The 19,229-nt window shown below is 51.2% G+C and overlaps 1 long non-coding RNA gene across 2 annotated transcripts; it reads left to right on the plus strand.

Annotated features, from left to right (window-relative positions):
• Window positions 1-1,547: 1,547 nt before the first annotated feature.
• LOC117199473 (uncharacterized) lies at window positions 1,548-14,128 on the plus strand. Of its 2 annotated transcripts, none has more exons than XR_004480721.2 (2): window positions 1,548-2,595; window positions 9,467-14,128. It is a non-coding gene; the product is annotated as an uncharacterized LOC117199473 (long non-coding RNA). The 2 variants fall into 2 exon arrangements; XR_004480722.2 differs by having other exon boundaries at window positions 11,172-14,128.
• Window positions 14,129-19,229: the final 5,101 nt, after the last annotated feature.

The raw sequence follows: 19,229 nt of genomic DNA on the forward strand, positions 1-19,229 counted from the left end.
GGGGCCTTTAAAGAGGTAATTAAGTTCAATGAGGTCATAGGGGTGGGGCCCTAATCCAAGAGTACTGATGTCTTTACAAGAAGAAGAGACACCAGAGGTCTCTCTCTATCCTCGTGTACACAGATAAAAGGCCATGAAGCTGCATCTGCAAGCTGAGGAGAGAGGTCTCACCAGAAACCAAACTGGCCGGAACCTTGATCCTGGGCTTCCAGCCTCCAGAACTGCGAGAAGATAAATTTCTATTGTTGGGACTTCCCTGGTTGTGCGGTGGTTAAGAATCCGCCTGCCAATGCAGGGGACACGGGTTCGATCCCTGGTCCCGGAAGATCCCACATGCTGTGGAGCAAATAACCCCGTGTGCCACAACTACTGAGCCTGTGCTCTAGAGCCTGCACACCACAACTGCTGAAGACCGTGCACCTAGAGCCCGTGATCCACAACAAGAGAAGCCACTGCAATGAGAAGCCCGCGCATCACAATGAAGAGTAGCCCGCACTCGCTGCAATGAAGATCCAACGCAGACAAAAATAAATAAATAATAAATTTATTTTAAAAAAAAATTCTATTGTTTAAGCTACTCTGTCTGTGATATTTTATTATGGCAGCCTGAGCAGACTAATGCAATTCCCCACAACAACTGATGAGTGAGGGGTTCATGCAGACTTGGATTTCAATTCTAACATTCACTGATTCAATTACTTAGCCAATATTTAAGTCCCACTATGTGTCAGACGCTGTCAGACCCTGGGTTTCAATGGCAAGCAACACGGTCACAGTTCCTGTTCTTGTGGAGCTTAAAGTCATGTGAGGGAGGTGAACTTCATCAAATAATTACTCAAATAGACATAAGATAATAACAATGAGAAGTGCTATAGGGGGATGTCCCCTAGTCAAGAAGGTCAGGGAAAGTTCTTGGAGAGGTAACACCAGACCTGAGATACGAAGGGTGATTAGGAGTAAACCAGGTGAAGCAGGGAAGGATGGGTGTTCCACGCAGAAGGAACAGCATGTGCAAAGGGTACTCCCACCAAGGAGGGAGCCGGAGGGTGTTCAGGGGACCGGATGAAGGTCGCCCTGACTTTCCAGAGTGGAGAGAGGAGGGGCAGAGGAAGAGGTGGGTCTCTCATGCTGGGCAGACCACGGTAAGACTTTGTCTTATGAGCAGCAGGAAGCCACTGAGCTGTCCTAACCTGCGAGTTGGCAGGGTCGGGTTGGCGCTGACTGGCCTGGGGCCGCTGTGTGGAAGAGGAGTTGCGTGGAGGCCAACGTGGAGGCTCTTGCGGGGTCCAGGAGAGATGTGGGGGGGCAGAAGGGGGGTGCTGGGCCAGAGTGGTGGCAGCGGCGGTGGAGAGAAGGGCTAGATTGGAGAGCTGTTTATTAAGGTAAGGCAACTGGGCTTTGGTGCTGACGTGTGTATGGGAGGTGAGGGTGAAGGAGGAGTCCCTGCGTTGAGCACCTGGGTGAGGGTTGGTACCGTCCAGTGAGGGAGAGAAGATGGGGAGGACCAAGGCAGGGGTGGGGCAGCCACTTACCGATTGGATGAACTCGGCAGGCGCTTTTAAACCTCTGAATGCCTCGGTTCCCTATCTAAGTGCTTTAAGTGAGATGATGTTTATAGAGTCGGGCTCAGAGCAGCTGCTCCTGCATATCAAGGCCCACCCGTCCCCCACCCCCCATCTTTTCCTCTGTGCGGTGGCATGGGCAGATGCTATTGTTCCCATTTTCACTTTTTTTTTTTTTTTTTTGCGGTATGCGGGCCTCTCACTGTTGTGGCCTCTCCCGTTGCGGAGCACAGGCTCCGGACGCACAGGCTCAGCGGCCATGGCTCACAGGCCCAGCCGCTCCGCGGCATGTGGGATCTTCCCGGACCAGGGCACAAACCCGTGTCCCCTGCATCGGCAGGCGGACTCTCAACCACTATGCCACCAGGGAAGCCCTATTGTTCCCATTTTAAGGATAAGGAAGCTGAGTCTCTGGAAGGTTGAGGTCTCACCCGAAGTCCCACACTGTTGGAACCAGGCTTATAGAGAGGTATTGGGAAGAGCCTTCCCTCTCTGCCAGGCTGCCTTTAATATCAGCTTGCGGATCCCAAGAGCGGCAATGATTCATTCAGCAGCTCCTCAGTCATCATCACAGGCCTGGTGTGGGGTGGCGAAGAGGGGACGAACTTCAGGTGGGAAATGCAGTTGGGGGAAGGGACAGAGGTGTGTTGCCATGAGGTCAGGCCCCGAGTCCTCAGAAAGGCAGGAAGTTAAATACCAAATAGACAACTTCCAAAACAAAGGATCCTCACAGAGTCCAAGATGGGTGCTCTGGTTGGCAGGCAGCCTTCCCCTGAGCAGAGGTTCAGGCACCCAGGCTCCTTCCATCTTGTGGGTCTGCCATCTCCTAAATCACGAGGTCATGGCAGAAGGAAAAATAGAGGTAGATGGGGCACACCTGTTTCTTAACATCCTCAGCCCAGAAGAGAGACAGAGTGCCTCTGTTCATGCTCTACCAGCTTGATGGCAAAGGAGATGGAAATGGAGTCCAGGGAGTACCCAGGAAGAGGAGAAGATGAATTTGGTAACCAGCTAACCAGTCCTGCTACAACAGGTCAGAGCTACAACTTGTTTAGGATGGAGGTGGGGAAGGGTGCCCAGGATCTTCTGGAATTTCCCTAGGACAGGAGAGGACCAGCCCTGGGGTCAGCAGGTTGGAAGAGCTGGGCTTGGTCCCAGTACACTGGTCGATAGTTGGCAGGGAGGACACTTCTGGGTACATGCTCATGGGCCAAGGCCAATGGGAAATCTATCCCGAGGTCCTTAAGAAACTGTACTATGAGGAGTTAGTGAGAAATGCCCCTGTGTATTATACTTACTAAAGCATCTGTGGCCTGGCAGAGAGAGGGGTGTTGTTGTGACCTTTAGTTGGGTGGCTTCCATGCATTGAGAAGGGACATTTGAGCAAAGACATGAAGACACTGACTCATGAGGACGCTGGTGGAAGGGCAAAGGGAACAGCAAGTGCAAAGGCCCTGTGGTAGGAGTGGGCTTGCTGTGTTCAGGACCCCATTGTAATAATCTAGGCCAGAGATGAGGGTGGTAGCAGTGCATGGGGACGAGGGGAGATGTGGTTAGATTTCTGGCTCAATTTGTAGGTATATCCCTCCTTTTCTCACTTCCTTCCTTTCTCAATTTTCTGGAAGGGCCTAATGAAAACACACCGAGGTGTGTCCACTTCTTTACTCTTTTCTTGCCCCATGAGGGCAAGAACTGGGCCTGACTCCTTTCCTTACCCTCACACCTGGCACAGGGAGGGCCCCTGGCCAGTGCCTGGTGAACACGTCTGTGGAGAGAAGTCACGTCCTCCTGAGTCATCAGTTTCCTGGGGCTGAGCCCAGGCCCTGCTTGTCAGCATGTTGCTCACTGATCTGGAAAGCTTTCCTGTCGTCTAGACACTCCCATCCCCGTGCTAGAGAGACCTTCTAAAGGAGGTCAGTGTACGCTATCAAAGGAGATAGAGCATGAGTCACAAGGGAGTCACGGGGACACCTGCTGGGAGACAACTTCACAGGTGCTATACGTCTGGATGTGTCCCCCTGCTGGTTTCAGGAAGCCCAGGAGGGACCCCAGGCCCAGACCAGCCAGGCCCTGAGCTCCAGCTGGGAGTGTGGGGCTTGCACTGCTCCCTCATTGATGGCTGGAGGGATCCCCAGCAGCCTCTGAGGGGCCTCTTGAGCTTGGTCCCAGGGCATCCTTTACCCACTGACTTGCAGCACCTTCCCTGCAACACCCCTCTCCTCTGACTTTCACAGACGCTTGGGTACGGCTGCTGTTTACAGTCCAGCAGGCTCTGGATGTCTGAGAGGGCTTCGAGGAATTGAAGACCCCTGGGCCTTCAATTCCAAACATTGCTGCAGGCTTCCGGCTTTCTCCTGGATTGCATTCTGAGAGTCATGTGTTTCCTGCACTCTCATGCCAAAATTAACCGCCATTTCGCTTTTCCCACAGGTTTGCTCTCTCATACTATGTGGTGGGGTACGATGGTGCGGCGGCTACACATGTGTGAGTTCACACATGTGTGAACTCTGGAATCGGACAGATTTGAGTGGGCATCGTAGCTTCTACCCTTACGAACTGTTACAGGAGCAGAGCCCTCTGAGCCTCAGTTTATCCATCTGTAAAATGACAATCCGAGTAGCGACCTAAGAGCTTGGTTGTGAAGATTAAACTGAGGTAGTGATAACATGCGTAGACACACAGTGAATGCGGGTTATTATTACTCTTAGTAACAGCCCAAAGGAGAGGTGGGGCTCTTAGGACACTGCCGGCTCTGAGCCCTGCTTCCTATTTCCTCCAGCTTCTCGGGCAAGTTCCACTTTAGCCCAGAGCAAAATGAGAAAGCTCTGCATGTTCTGGGCCTTTGGGGAGACTGAGAACAGCTGAATCCATGAATGGTGCCTCGGCAGGTGCCAGGGATGCCCAGCCCCACCCTCACGCGGTGCCAGAGCGCTGCCTGCCAGACCCTTGTCAGCGGTTACAACCTCCAACTGCCTCCTGCTGCCCCAATTTTATCAAAAGCTCGGTTGAGAGAAATAAAGTTCATGGGGGTTATCTAAAGGCCATGCATTCCATCCATTCTTCCAGATGAGACTTATCCCTGAACCAAGTCGGGCTCTCATGAAGCCGAGTGCCTCTTGGACCACGTTATTTAGCCACCACAAAATCTTTACTATGTCCCTCCCTTATGGTGGGGCTTTCTGGAAAATGGCCGGAGGAGTCCCGCTGTTGCATTTATTTGGGGATGCTGCTGTCGCTAGCAGTCACTGCCTCAGCCAGCACTGGCTATAAGACCCGGGAGCAGAATATATTTCAGGCTCCAGTTCCTGGAGAAGCTCTGCATCATCAGAGGGTTTCTGATTATGGGCAATACGACTCATGAAACTGGCCCCAATTCTCATTTCACTTGGGCTACCAGGAAGCTCAGAGCCAAATTTGGCGCTCAGCTTGAAGAATCCTAGAGGGTCTCTTCGTCCGTCATGTAAGGAAGATGATTTCTTCCCAGATGCTGAGAGATAAGATGATGATAATGACGATGATTTTGTATGTATGTTTAAAAATAATATCTATTTAATTTATTTTCCTTTTTTTTTTTGGCTGCATCAGGTCTTAGTTGCAGCACATGGGATCTTTGTTGAGGCACGCGGGATCTTTTTGTTACAGCGCAGGGTCTGCTTGGGTTTCTCTCTGGTTGTGGCGTGCAGGCTTCTCTTTAGTTGTGGTGTGTGGGTTTTCTCTTCTCTAGTTGAGGCACGTGGGCTCAGTAGTTGTGGCGCTTGGGCTCAGCTGCCTTGCGGCATGTGGGATCTTAGTTCCCCGACCAGGGATCGAACCCATATCCCATGCATTGGAAGGTGGATTCTTTACCACTGGACCACCAGGGAAGTCCCTGGTATGTATCTTGTCAATTACTTTAGGGCTGTAGTGGGACCAGAGTGGAAGTTTCCATCCTGAAAAACAAGGGATGGAGAACTGGCCAGGGTGAGTGGAGAAGGAGGAGGTGAGCGGGAGGAAATGGTGCAAGAAATGGTGGCTCTGGGATGGGCCCCTTTCTAGGCCACCGTGGAGGGGGTCAAGGGTCTAGTTTAACTGAACCAGAGGGCATGAAAAGAGGATTTTCCATGAATTTGTGAAGAGAACCACAGCCATTGCTCAACTTGAACTTCTCCCTGTGGCCCCCCTCCGCCCCCCAGCTTTCTGGGTATTTTTGAGATGCTGTGAAACTCCGAAGTTTGCAGCGTCTCCTTTCTCTTCCTCTTTGCTCCCCAGACCAGACACTCCCACCCACCTTTCCCTTTGTCCTCTTTGACCTTCTCCAACTCCCGCTTCCCTCCATCCCTCCACCCCGGGGCACAGGGGCGAGGGCTGGGCTGCCCACTGCGACTGCTCAGCCATCTCTGGGCGACACACGAATCCCTCTGGTCTGAAGCCCACAGGTTTGCTGCTGGAGCAAACAGAAGAGGGCTGAGGAGTCCACACCCCTCAAGGAAAGAGTAACAGTAGAGCAGCGAACGATAATTGAACCTGCTACTGTCTGCCAAACATTTAGGAACCATTACCATCGCTCCTTTTAATCGGATTTATTTTAATGAGTCGTATGCCTCAGCGGCTCACCGTTCCAGCCAGGCCCCTTCATCCATCTGTTTACCTGTCTGTCTAGTCCCGGAGTTCTCGATTTCAACACCACTAACATTTGGGGCCAGATACTTCTTTGTTGTGGAGGCTGTTCTGGGCACTAGAGGATACTCAGCAGTTTCCCTGGCCTCTACCCACTAGATGCCAATACCAACCCCCACCCCGTGACAACCAGAACGTCTCCAGACATTGCCAAATATCCCCTGGTGGTTGCAGGGGACAAAATCACCCCCAGGTTGGGAACCACCATGCCTTTTGTCCCAGCCCTCACTTGTATCTCTCCCTCTGATGGAACCTCTCTGACACATTAACAGGTATCCCATTTGCGTATGTTCTTGCAGCTCTGTTGACTGCCTGCCACATCCTTTGCCCAGTTTTCTATCCCGGTTGCCATCTTCTTTTGATTTGCAACGGGTAGTCCTTGTGTATTCTAGATATTGGTCCCAGGCTGGTCTGGACCTGTGTTGTCTTCTCTTTTTCTGCCATCCATCTATTAACTCTCACCTTACAGGTGAGGACACAAGGGCACGGTGCTCACAACACTAGTACGTGGTGGAGCCAGGACACGAGCCCGGGTCTCTGTCCTCAGAGCCCAGGCCCGTGCCCCCTGGGGCACAGTGACATCCCTTCCTTCCAAATATGCCTCCACAGAAAAGCAGACAAGATCAGGCACTGAAACCCGGGGAGGGGACCCAGGTGGTTTGCTCAAGGTCACACAGCTAGTCAACAGCATCACCTGGTTCTCCCTGATACGATGACAAGTGTCTTGGGAGTTGGAGCTCACCTTTACTTTGCTCTAGGAATGGCCAAGTTTGATGGCCAGTGTCTGATGAGAGACACCGGCTCTGGGGAGCAGAGGAGGTGGGGATCTGAGGGTGTCGGGCAGGGAGGGCTCTTTGCTAGCTTGGCTCAGAGGGTGGAGGGACCAGGCTCACAGACTCAGAATTTGCAGGTTTCTGGATTCGGACTTTCTGTATGGCTGGCAATGCTCTCCGTGCCCTGGGCCCTGGCAGAAGAGTGCTTCTTACCAGGCTCAGGGATGATTGGTGAAGGGGGAGCAGGGGGCACAGCGGTGGGGGCTTTGTTCCCTAAATGCCACTCACATGACTCTCTGACCTCGGAGTCCTTCCCCTTTCTCTTGTCTTTTTCTCCTCCACTGCCTTTGGCCCTGCTTCAGTTTCCCTTCTCTATTTTCCTTTTCTCAATCTACACAAAACCCTCAAAGGCCTGGAGTTGCCCTGGGGCCTCCTGCCTCTTGTGAGGTTGGTTTCCAGTTCCTGGACTGCAGACCTGGGGCTGTCAGCCCTGGAGGGGCCCGGGAAGGCCTCGGGGGGCCTGGTTGGGAGCAGGCAGGCCAATGAGCCAGCACCCCAAGGCTGGCCCTGCACCCGGCATCCCGCGGCGGGGGTGGGGGGGTGGCGAGCCTCAGTATCTGATGGCGCCCCTGGTGCAGGCCACCGCCCCTCCCCACCCATCCACGACAGACCGGCCTTGCTCTACAGACAGGCCTTACTCATCGCACAGCCCATCCCACTGGCCTCAAGTCCTCAGCGAAGAAGGCGGCACCCAGATGTGGCACTCTGGCTTAGAGCTTCATCTTTAGTTTCTAGAAGCTTTTCCCACAATGCTTCTGAACCCTGTCTGCTCATTCAGAATCACCTGGGTAACTTCCCAAACAGAAAGATGAGCAGGCCCCAAGCTGAGGCTCTGGTTTCTTCGGTCTGAAGCGTAGGCTGGGGTGGAGAGGGGGTAGTCTCCCCAGGTGATTCCCATCAGGCATCAGGAGTGAGAGCCTCTCTTTGACTGAGGGCCGAGTGTCACAGAGAGAACACGGAATGCAGTTTAGGAAGCCTGTGCTTTAGTCAGACCACCCTCAGCGACACATGTGTCCCTGGGCACAGCTGTCTGTCTGCCGTCACTGGCACCCTAAGGAGAAATTGACCAATTTGTGGAATTTCAGACTTGGAAGGGGCCCTGAAGGTCAACCAATCCATGCATCCCTTGTTCTCCAAACGAGAGGACTGTGCCCGGAGGGAGTAAGTGGAGTGCCCAGGGTCCCAGGGGGCTTGAGCAGGGTCAGGAAACCAGCCCAGCTTGGGGCAGTCTCCTCCCCCTGGCTACTCTCAGCTGGGCCCCTCTCGGGGAGTTCTCTCTAGATGAGATTGCTGGGGAGATTGTGTCTCTGGGAGCAGTTCTGGAGGGGGTCTGGTCTCCCCACTGTTTCCTGGAGGAGGAGACGGGCCTTCCGAGCCTGGAGGGGGGGAGGGGAAAGCACTGGCTAGAACCAGCGGGCGTTGCTCTCAGCCAAACTTTGCAAGAGAACTTGCAGAGATGCTGACTTTTTGCAGCTGTTTTATGAGGTCTGTGGACTGAAAAGGGAAGTTTGGCTGCATTTAGAAAGTTGTCCACAAAGAGGAATGGCGGGGGCAGGGGTGGGGAGGGTGGCGGGTTGCGCGGAGCTGGAGGAAGAAGCTGGGCGATCCGGGAGAGATGCCAGCAGGGGCCTGAGGACAAGGGTTTGATTTGGGCCCACACGTTGTCACTTTGGAAGCTCTTGGGGTTGGGAGGTGAGGCTGGGGGAAAGTGCAGCGGAGAGGAAAGGAAAAGAAAGGGAGAAGGGGGAGGGCAGGAGTTCCCAGCCTGGGAGCCTAGCTTTTTCTTGGATTGGAAGCAAACATGGAGGGTGCTGGGAGCATGGCCAGTTCTGCCCCAAAGGCCCAGCCAGCGGTTTCCTCTAGAGGGGCCCAGGGACACGGTGGGAGGTGCTGAGAGAGGAAGAAGCTTTGTCAGGATGGCGCAGCCCACAGGAGGGGCATGTTAAAGGAGGAACTTCCCCTTCCCCCAAGGTGCTCAGAGGTTTCTCTGGGCAGCCTGAAATGTCCCATCCTTCAAGGCCAGAAAGGCATCCAACTTCTGCCTGGACCGACCTGGGGCCCAGGCTCCAAGGTGGCAGCAGGAAGGATACTGCCCTAGGCTCTGGAGGCCTGGATGGTTTCCGAGGGCCTGGTTGAAGATCCCCACGCCTCACTTTCCTGTCCCCGCTGGCACCCGGGAGGAGCCGTCCCACTGCCCTGTAACTAGTGGCCCGGCCCCAAGCACCAGGAAAGACAATGGCACTCCTGATGACTATGTGGTCACACTCCCCCTGCCCCTCCCAGAGTCTCTGGCACTGGCAGGGTGCTGCAGTCTGCTGCCCCCAAGCCCAGCCTTGTCCACGTCTGTGTATGTGGGAGCAGAGTGAGGGGCTGGAGGTGGGGGGACCGTAACCTTGACCCGAAGCTCTCTCGCAGAAGATCCTGCCCTCACCAGACATGTGCCTCGCAGAGCTTCTCCTCCCAAGGCCGCCCCGCTCCAGAGGACCACGACAAGAGACTCTGAGAGGCAGAGCCCCTCTCTCCTGACACTGACCATGCCACCCTGGCCGCAGAGGCGGTGCTGCTGTCTTTCTCAGGGACGTGGTAGAATGGGCATCCAGAGGGATCCACTCTGAGGATGGGCAGAGAGGGAAGGCCTGCACTGGTTCTGCCTCAGTGGCTGAGTATCTGAGGCCAGAAGAACACCTCTCACAAGAGACTGCTTAGTGTGTCCTGGCAAAGAAAGCAACTTGACTCGACTCAACTCAACAAGACTTCCACTCATCCTGTTATTCAATGAGTCTTTACTGAGTTCCTACTATGTGCCAAGTGCTGTGTTAAGTGCTGGGCATGTAGAAGGCAACACACCACACTTAGTCCCTGGTGGAGGTGCTTGAGGGCTCTCTGTGCGTCTGTGTCTCCACTATATCCGTGAGGGTGGCCATGGTGCCGGGGCGGGGGGAGGCAAAGCCCTTACTCCCGTGGTCTCACTGGGGAGACAAGATGCACGTACATGAAACACTCGGAGGACGAGATGAAGTTTAAATAAATACATTATCCCCTCTGGTAACCACACGTTGAAGTGAACATGACCAGGTTCAGGCTATGCTGGTCTATAAGTGCTGTGGGTGGACCTGATGGGGCAGCCCCACTGGGTCTGGGTTACTCTGCAAGCTTCCTGGAAGGATCTGATTAGGTGGGCCTATCAACCTTGAAAAAAGTCATCGGTTCTGCCATGAGTGTATTGGACTGGAAAAATCTATATAGATCCTACCATCTTTCTTGGTTCCTTCTTCCCATTTCCCCCCCTCTCCTTCTCCTTCCTCCATCTCACTCAGAGCCAGAAAACTTCCATGGCCAATGACTGGATGGCAGGTTTGGTCGAACGCCTTCTGTTTACAAAGCAGTGTTAGCTGCAGTAGGTTTATAGAGATAAACAACATGGACCTTATCCTTAAGGACCTTCAAACCAGCTTGGGGTCACAAGTTGCTATAATAGGAGATAGTGAAAGATGCATGTGGGGACTGCAAACAACAGGAAAATTGAGTCTCATCCCTGGCATAGGATTTGGAATATCGATTCTGTGTTATTTGTGTGTGTGTGTGTGGGGGGGGTATGCTGTCTACTGTTTGTTGTTTGTTTTCATCTCAAACTTCAGAAAAATAAGAACATTAATGGGTAATTTCTGTAAGCCCTTTCCCAAGATTCACCGGTTGTTTACATTTGATGGAATCATTTGAGAACAAGTTAGAGACATTTTGCTCTTTTACCACTAAACACTTCAGTGTGTATTTCAAGGACAGTGTTTTTTACGTCGTCTGGTTTCCTCATAGCTGAGCCTTCTTCCTCTCATTTTCAGACAGTATTGGATCACTCTGTCCCCTACATAAAGCTCATTTAATGGGAGACAACTAGCTTGATCTTCTGCTTGACACCATGCTGGTGGCTGGGCCATTGGGGGCTGTTGGGTCCTAGGGTTTCCCTGGGAATCTCTGCTGGCCTCAGTGGCTGTGCCTGAGTCGGCTTGCTACCAGGCAGCCAAGCTGCCCCCTTAGAGGCCTGGCCAGGCCTTGGCCGAACTCTCCGCTCTCTTTCCCTCCACTTCGTTCTTGACTTTGCTGCACATTCTCCCGCCCACAGATACGAACGTCGCATGATGTTGACGTTCCAGTGTCCAGCACGGCCTGGTGGAAGCGGAGTGAGCTTGTTTGGACACTTTCTCTGGGCCTTGGAGGCCAGCCCGGGCTCCTCTGCAAACCCAGGAGGCTTCCTTTCCCTGACTTGCAAGAGGAGTGAGGTGCTGCGGCACCGTCTGGCTCCAAGGCCTGTGGTCCCGCTCAGGACCGGCAGTCTTAGGCCGAGGGAACATTTTCCAGAGTATGGCTGAGGGACAGAATGTCTCCACGAGATGGGCTGGGATGGGCAGGGTTGTGGAAAGGCCCCTGCTTGTTCTGGGAGGTGTTCAGGACGCTGAGGTTTTGGAAATCCATGGTGGCTGTTCATGACTGCTCCCAGCTTTGGGAGGAGGAACGAATGGGTGCCCGTTTCCTTGGGTTCAGTGGCAAAGGTGAAGCCCGGGACTGCTGATCCCTCGGCTGGGCCTGGGGAGGGTGCTGGGCTTTGAAGGGGAACACAGCCTAGAGGACTGGACCTTGGAGTCATGAGTTGCTGTCCACATACAGTGAGCCTTGCCTGGAGGTCTTTCAGCACTGGCCAGGACACAAACCCAAAGTGATCTCCGGGCTGTACTCAGGGGTGCCTCTGATGGAGCAGGTACGAGAAACCCCAGGGAACCCGTGAGACAGAACATACTGGAGGAATTTAACTAGGCAGATCAATCTCGTGCAAAGAAAGGCCAAGGGAAGGGAGAGCCCAGAGCAGGCCTGACCGTCAAGAAACGCTCTGGGGTGGAAGGGAAGCCTCCTTTCGGCAGCCTCTCCCTCGTTTTGCTCTTGCACACAACCACGCAGGGTCCTGTCCCAGCTCCGTTCGGTCACCGTGGGGCAGGTCGATTTACATTCTTGGGACTGTTTCCTCCTCTGTGAAATAGGAAGTGGGCCACCTGAGTCATCTCACTGGGGCACTGAGTACTGAGAGGTAATCCAGCGGAGTCGGTGGGTTGCAGGGGAGGTTGGAGAGCTTATGAAAATACAGATGCCTGGGCCCCAGCCCAGACTTTGGGAGCCGATTCTCTGGGGGTGAGGCCCAGGTCTAGATAGGTTTCCTTTTGAACGAGCTCCCCAGGTGGTCCTTGGATCAGAAGCCCGGTGACTACGGGGTCTTTGCATCCTCAGCCCCGGATTAAACCGCAGGCCAACCGGATCCAGACTCAGGCCTTTATTCCTTGATGTATTTTCCCTGGTGTCGGGCAGAGCGGGGTACAGGTGGGGGCACCCTGGCCTTCCCACCTGGCAGTCCATCGGACCCTCCCATCTGGGAGCTGAGCCGAGGTCCTGGCGGCCTGAATGCATCCCCTCTCTCCTTCCCTAAGAACGACCTCAATGCCTCCCATTACCATCTCCATGGCACTGGCCTCCAGGGCCCCATGGAAATCACGAGGCTTTCTGAGGAGTCTTGCAGACTTCAGAAAAGACCCCGGGCCCCCTGCCCACCCTGGGCTCCCTGGCCCTCTAAATCCCGCTCGGAGCGCGGACACAGAGCTCCCTCTCTCCTCGGCGGCCTGGCCGCTCATTCTCCCACAGAGCTGACGTTTCTCTGCGGCCCAGCTGGCTGCAGTTTTTAGAAATAACAATATCCCCGGGGGGGAGGAGCGGCGGGGTGAATGGGCGCCTTTGTCCGGGGCCCTGTGAAGCCCGATTAATTATGCGCTGCGGAGCGCGGGGAGCTCGGCGGCCCGGCCCCCCGGCGGCTGAAAGGCCCCGGCTTGGGAGCGCGGCCGCCGGCTCTGCGCCGCCGCACAAAGGGCCGCGAATTAGAAAACCGCCAATTACCCCGCATTTTGTATTTGCCCTTGTTTCGCTGACACTGTGGACGGCCCCTCCCCGGGCGGCTGCACTTTGAGGGTTTTCCAGCCCTTTCTCGGTTACCAGGGGCGACTGGGCAGAGGGCTGGGGGGGCTTGGGGAGAGCGGGAGGCGCCAAGCGCCGGGTGGGATCGTGTGCGGTGGGGACTTCGGGCGGGAGACAAGCGTGTGGGTATCGCCCCCGGGGACGTGGGTCTCAAATCTCACGCTCTTGCCAAAGCCTGAGCCTGTTCATAATGCAGATCCCCGGGCCCCGTTGACTCAGGAGGACGGGATTGCTCAGGAAGCTGTATTTTAACAGGCAGTCAGGATGATTATGTTTTTTTAAAAATTAAAGTATAACAGTGACATGCAGATTATTTTTTGACAATATAATTGCTTTTTTTTTTTAACCTAAAGTCTTTTTTTAAAATTAATTAATTTATTTTTGGCTGCGTTGGGTCTTCATTGCTGCGCACGGGCTTTCTCTCGTTGCAGTTAGCGGGAGATACTCCGTTGCAGTGCGCAGGCTTCTCATTGCTGTGGTTTCTCTTGTTGCGGAGCATGGGCTCTAGGCGTGCAGGCTTCAGTAGTTGTGGCACACGGGCTCAGTAGTTGTGGCTCACAGGCTCTAGAGTGCAGGCTCAGTAGTTGTGGCGCACGGGCTTGTTGCTCCGCGGCATATGAGATCTTCCTTGACGAGGGTTCGAACCCGTGTCCCCTGCATTGGCAGGCGGATTCTTAACCACTGCGCTACCAGGGACATCCAATATAATTTATTCTATAAAATTGTAGTATGTTAGTGTTGCACATGCATAGATATTAAGTATACAGTTCCATGGACTTTGACAAATATATACATCTGTGTTACCTACATTCCATCAAGATTTAGAACAATTCTATCGCTCCAAAAACTCCCGTGGATCTTCTTTCCAGTCTCCCCACCCCACCCTCCAGCCCCTAGGCAGCCCTGTTCATCATCTGTTCCATTTCATCTGTTTTTGGACTTCCTTATAAATGGAGTCATACGGTATCCACTTTTTTGTTTCTGATTTCTCTCATTCAGCATGATGTGTTTGAGATCCACCCATGTAACAGTAGTTCGTTTCTTTTTATTAAACACTGTTTATCTGTTCACCTGTTGATGGACACCTGGACTGTTTCCAATTTTTGATTGTTATACATAAAGCTGCTATGATCATTTTGCACAAGTCTTTTTTGCAGACATATGTTTCAATATCTTTTAAGAGTGGAATTGCTGGCTCATAAGGAAGGTATTAAGTTTAGCAGACACTGCCAAACTTTTCTAAAGTGCGTATACGATCTTGCATCCCCACCAGCGATGCATGAGAGTTCTGGTTGTTCTTCTTCTTTGTCAGCACTTAATATTGTCAATCTTTTTGATTTTAGACATGCTAGTGGGTGTCAGGTGATTTTAATAGCTGAGCTCCAATGACTATACTTGAAGAAAACACCTGTCTAGTGTAATTCTTGCATTTGCCTGCAAAGTCCAGCAGGGTAAATGGTCTCCCCAAGGGTGACAGATGGTTGGGCAGAGATGGGATGAGAACACAGGACTCCTGACTATCAGACAAGTGCTGTCTCCTTGTTATCTTTGAGGTGATACTGCTACAACTCGTGTGTGTGTGTGTGTCTGTGTCTCTGTGTGTGTGTGTGTGTGTGAAGTGTGGGTTTTGCTCTGCCCAGGACCATTCAGAGTGGACCTGGAAGGGCACTTCTGAAGAGTCCCTGCCTGCCACCCAAGCAGCAGCATCCGTATCTCTCTGGGGTCAAGAGATTGGGCTTGACCAGGTAGGTGAGGACACACGCACACACAGGGACAAGGGTAGGGGCTGGTGGCTGGCTACCTTGACTCTTACTCAGAGGACACAGACCAATTCTGAGAGTCCCTCTGCTCAGCTAGCCATAGAGGGAGGGTCTTAGATATTTTCTCATCAAGCACAGAGGAGGTGCTGGGTGATGGGAATGAGGGAGTGGGAGTCCCGGGGCTTCCAAAGTCCTCCTTTGCCTATAAGCATTCTCCTAAATAGGCTTTTAAGGCTCTCCAGAACCTGCCTTATAGTCTTGTATCTGTCTGCGTATTGTACTCCAGCAGTAATGGACGCCTGTCCATCCACTGTTGTCTTTTACCTTACCTAACAATGTAGGTAGGATTGGGGACGGTATTGTCCAAGGATAGCCTCACTAAAATAAATATCCCCCCCACCATCCTGTTCTTGCAATGTAACTGACACTCCTCCCACTGAGAGGTGGGGTCTACATTTCCTTCCACTGAATCTGGGCAGGGGCTTGTGACTGCTCTGGCCCATAGAGTTTAGCAGAAGTGATGATTTTGGGTACTAAGTCATATAAAGGACATAACTTCCACCCTGCTCTCTCTCTTTTTTTGGGATTCTTCCCCTAGTAACCCAGCCTAGGGAGGGACTGGGGTGGTGCACAAGGATCAGAGGAATAAACGATTAAAACAAGAGAGGGCCTTGCATGGAAGGAACAGTGATGGGAATGCCATGGAGAATAATTGACTCAACTGCACCTGAGGGCCAAACAAAAATCAAAAGCAAAATCAAAATCACTCTTGGAAAAAAAAAAATCACTCTTGGCAATGATGCTGCCAACTTTTTTCCCTATCAATAATTATTTTAATTTTTTATATTTATTTTTTCCAGAAGTATATGACATTTGTTTTTGTCTACTTGCAAAACAGCATATTCATATTCATATTCAACTGATATGAAGAGTTCAACAGAAACGTTTGATGGAAGGGAACCCATGTCTGTGACAGACCATCTCTGAGGACAGATGTCCTGAGTTTAGATATATTCCTCCATTTCTTTCTTTTTATTTTCTTCCAATTTTATAGAGCTATAATTGATGTATGCTACTGTATAAGTTTGCATAAAGCTTACATGTAAGTACAGCACAATGATTTGACTTCCATACATCATGAAATGATTAGCGCGATAAGTTTAGTGAATGTACATCATTTCATATAGATACAAAATTAAAGATACTACAGACTTTAGGATGACACCCATATCTGTAGGCAGAGGGGAGAAAGGATATGAGGCAGGGATGTAGCTGTTAAATGTTTTATTTCTTTAAAAAGATAAGGAAATCTGAAGCAATATGGCAAACTGTTGAAACTGGGGAGCGGCTACATGGGTTTCTGTTAGATTTTTTTTTAATGTATAATAATTAAAAAAAATATTTTGAGAGGTTGCCCATCAGGACACTGCAAACTAGTTTTGTGACTTTTGCCAGAACTCATTTCTGGTTGTAGATTGGCCTCTGAGTAGTTTATGGAGCCACATGACTCAAGTCTGTCAGGGACACAAGTCCCAACAAGGAGCAGAATATAAAGAGTCAACTTTCCATTGACGCTAAAAGCACTCATAAATAAGACCTTTGGTAAATGGAGAATGTCGTTGCCTGCTGCATATAGAGTGAAATCAAATGGCTGAACAGCCACAAGAATCTTTTCTTTTTTTGCGGTACGGGCCTCTCACTGCTGTGGCCTCTCCCGTTGCGGAGCACAGGCTCAGTGGCCATGGCTCACGGGCCCAGCCGCTCCACGGCACGTGGGATCTTCCTGGACCAGGGCATGAACCTGTGTCCCCTGCATCGGCAGGCGGACTCTCAACCACTGCGCCACCAGGGAAGCCCAAGAATCTTTTTTTTTTTTGACTGGTGGATCAGGTCAGCCTCTCAGGACTTCATGGGAAGATCATTGATTAGCTATCGGCCTTCCTGGGGATGACCAATACTAGACAATTGTACGGAACTGCTGTAGGCAACTCTTGGAGGGCTGCATAGCTCACACGTAGGGCCTGGGCTCTGGGCACCACTCTGATACTCATGGTGAGGGGCTCAGCAGTTGAATCTATGGTATAAGTTCTATACTAGGTGACTCTTCTCCACCCTGTTCCCCCACAATAGCTGATGGGTATGGAGGGATTAGCTGAATCAAGCTGGGCCAGTCAGATTCTTTCAATCTCAAGATTGAAAGATTCTTTTTCTCAAGATTCTAGATTTTGGGGAAGCTGTTGGAATGGGGTTGCTTTAATGGAAGTGTTCCAGGGAGGAGGTTCCTTGACTCCAGCTGCTTAAGTCCTTGCAATAGCCCTGGCTCTGGCCTTTCTCAGGGCTCATTTGTTCATCCCTTTCTTGAAATTTAATAAGTTTATTATTGTTATTTGCCAGCACTGATTTCTGTTACTTGTCCTAAGGAGTAGATGAATGTAATGTTTTATTATATCTTCCAGCCTTCCCCTAGAGCTGCCGCTGGTATATGTGATATTTTTGTTGAGTTAGAAAAAGGTGCCTCTTTGGGTGGACAAATTAGAAAAAGCTCTTTTTCCCTCCAGGCAGACACAGTCCCTCACCCGGGTGGACGGTTTGGCCAGTGGAATGTGGGGTTGGGTTTCAGGCCCCATTCCACTCATTTCGTTGGCCAGACCCCTTTGTGCAGTGCACAGACCACATAACCATTCATGGCAGCCCTGCCTGACCAACATTGTTTCCTGGCTGATTTGTCCTCTGCGTCAAGGTGTCATTCAGAATATGAAACATTATTCCAGACAAGATTTACTAGAAATGTTGGTCTATTGTGCAAACCCTATTCAGGACTGTAATGCTCATGGCAAAAATGTCATTTGTAGTCTTTGAAATCTGTTCAAAGTCAAGCCTTAAAGGAAATTTAGGAAAACACAGCCTGGTAAAAAAAAGCCTCATCTTCTGATGCATAATCTGCAGGCTTTAGAGGAAGCTTTCCATCAAACGGTCTGGCAGACATTCTTGAAATGTCAAAGGACACGACTCTTTCCCCCACGTCAACACACTAGTGAGAAGGTGAAAGCAAGTGCATAGGAGGGAGTTGACAAGGTGTCTCAGGCCATGGTGAAAGTGACATGGAAACCACAACCAAGGCACTGATGGCCAAGGGGATGGAAATGATCTCAGGGAGGAGAAAATGCCTCGAGAGGCGGCTGCTCCAATTCTGATTCTCTAATTCAGTTTCCTGCAGGTAATGTGAGTCCCACCACCTTTCTGAGAGAAAGCTGAGTGTAGAAAATCAAGTCAGGAGCTTTCCCAAGACAGGGGACCCACCTACCCTTACATCATGTACCATCTATCCCTGTGTCCATAAATAGAGGAGGCAGTGAGGACTAGCAAGCAGTTAAGGTTGTGAGTCTAGAACCAGGATGCCTGGGTTCAAATCTCAACTCTGTCACTTTCCAGATGTGTGACCTTGGACGTGTTACTTAACTTCTTGTGATGGTTTGAAAACATGCCCACCATCCTTTTACTCTCCTCCCATACGAATTGGAGGCTTTTGTCCCTTCCCCTCAAACATGGATGTGAATTTAAGAGTCCCCAGACACATAGAATGCAGCAGAAGTAACACTGTATAATTTCCAAGGCTAGGTTAGAAAAGACCATGCAAGTTTCTGGTGGTTCCTTCTGGGACACTCATGCTGGGATCCTTCAGTCACTGTGAAAGAAATCTAGCCACCCTAGGCTACCTTGTAGAGAGATCATGTTCAAAGAAAGAGATGCCTGAGGAGCCCCAGACATCTAGCCCCAAGCCATTTGAGTCTTCCTAGCCTATGTCCCAAGCATGCAAATGAAGAAGCATTGGAGGTGACCCCAGCCCCAGCCATCCAATTGACTAGAAACTCATGAGAGAGATTCTGAAGAACTGTCTGGCTTATTCCCAGACAACCCCCAAATTTGTGAGCTAAATAAATAATTGTTGTTGTTTTAAGACCATTGTTCTGGGATGTTTTGTTATAATGCTACAGGTAGACTTTTTGTTACCTAGACCTGGAGAGCTGCCTAATCTGCCTCATCTGTGGTTTAGGACTGGGGGCGTGGGCAGAATTGGTAAGGGTTTTGAAGATATTGTTAGTGGAAGCCTGATGGCCCTCAAGGAGGCTGCTGGTGAAGGCTTAAAGGAAAGTGAGGAAAACATTGTTAGAGTGACAGGAAAGGGGATCTTTATTATGTAGTAGAGGCAAATTTAGCAACATTGTCACTTGAAGTGATGTGGGCAGTAGAAAATGTACCTAAGGAGCCAACGATTTGGGCTAAGAAGATTTTTAAGCAGAATGTTGAAAGTGCCAATTGGGTTATCTTAGCTGCATAGGATAAAGATGGAGAAAGACGAGTTAAAAAGGAAACTCTAAGTTTTAAACAAAATTTATAGGAAATATAAA

The sequence above is a fragment of the Orcinus orca genome, chromosome 13 (genome assembly GCF_937001465.1).
Source record: "Orcinus orca chromosome 13, mOrcOrc1.1, whole genome shotgun sequence".
Classification (NCBI taxonomy): domain Eukaryota; kingdom Metazoa; phylum Chordata; class Mammalia; order Artiodactyla; family Delphinidae; genus Orcinus; species Orcinus orca.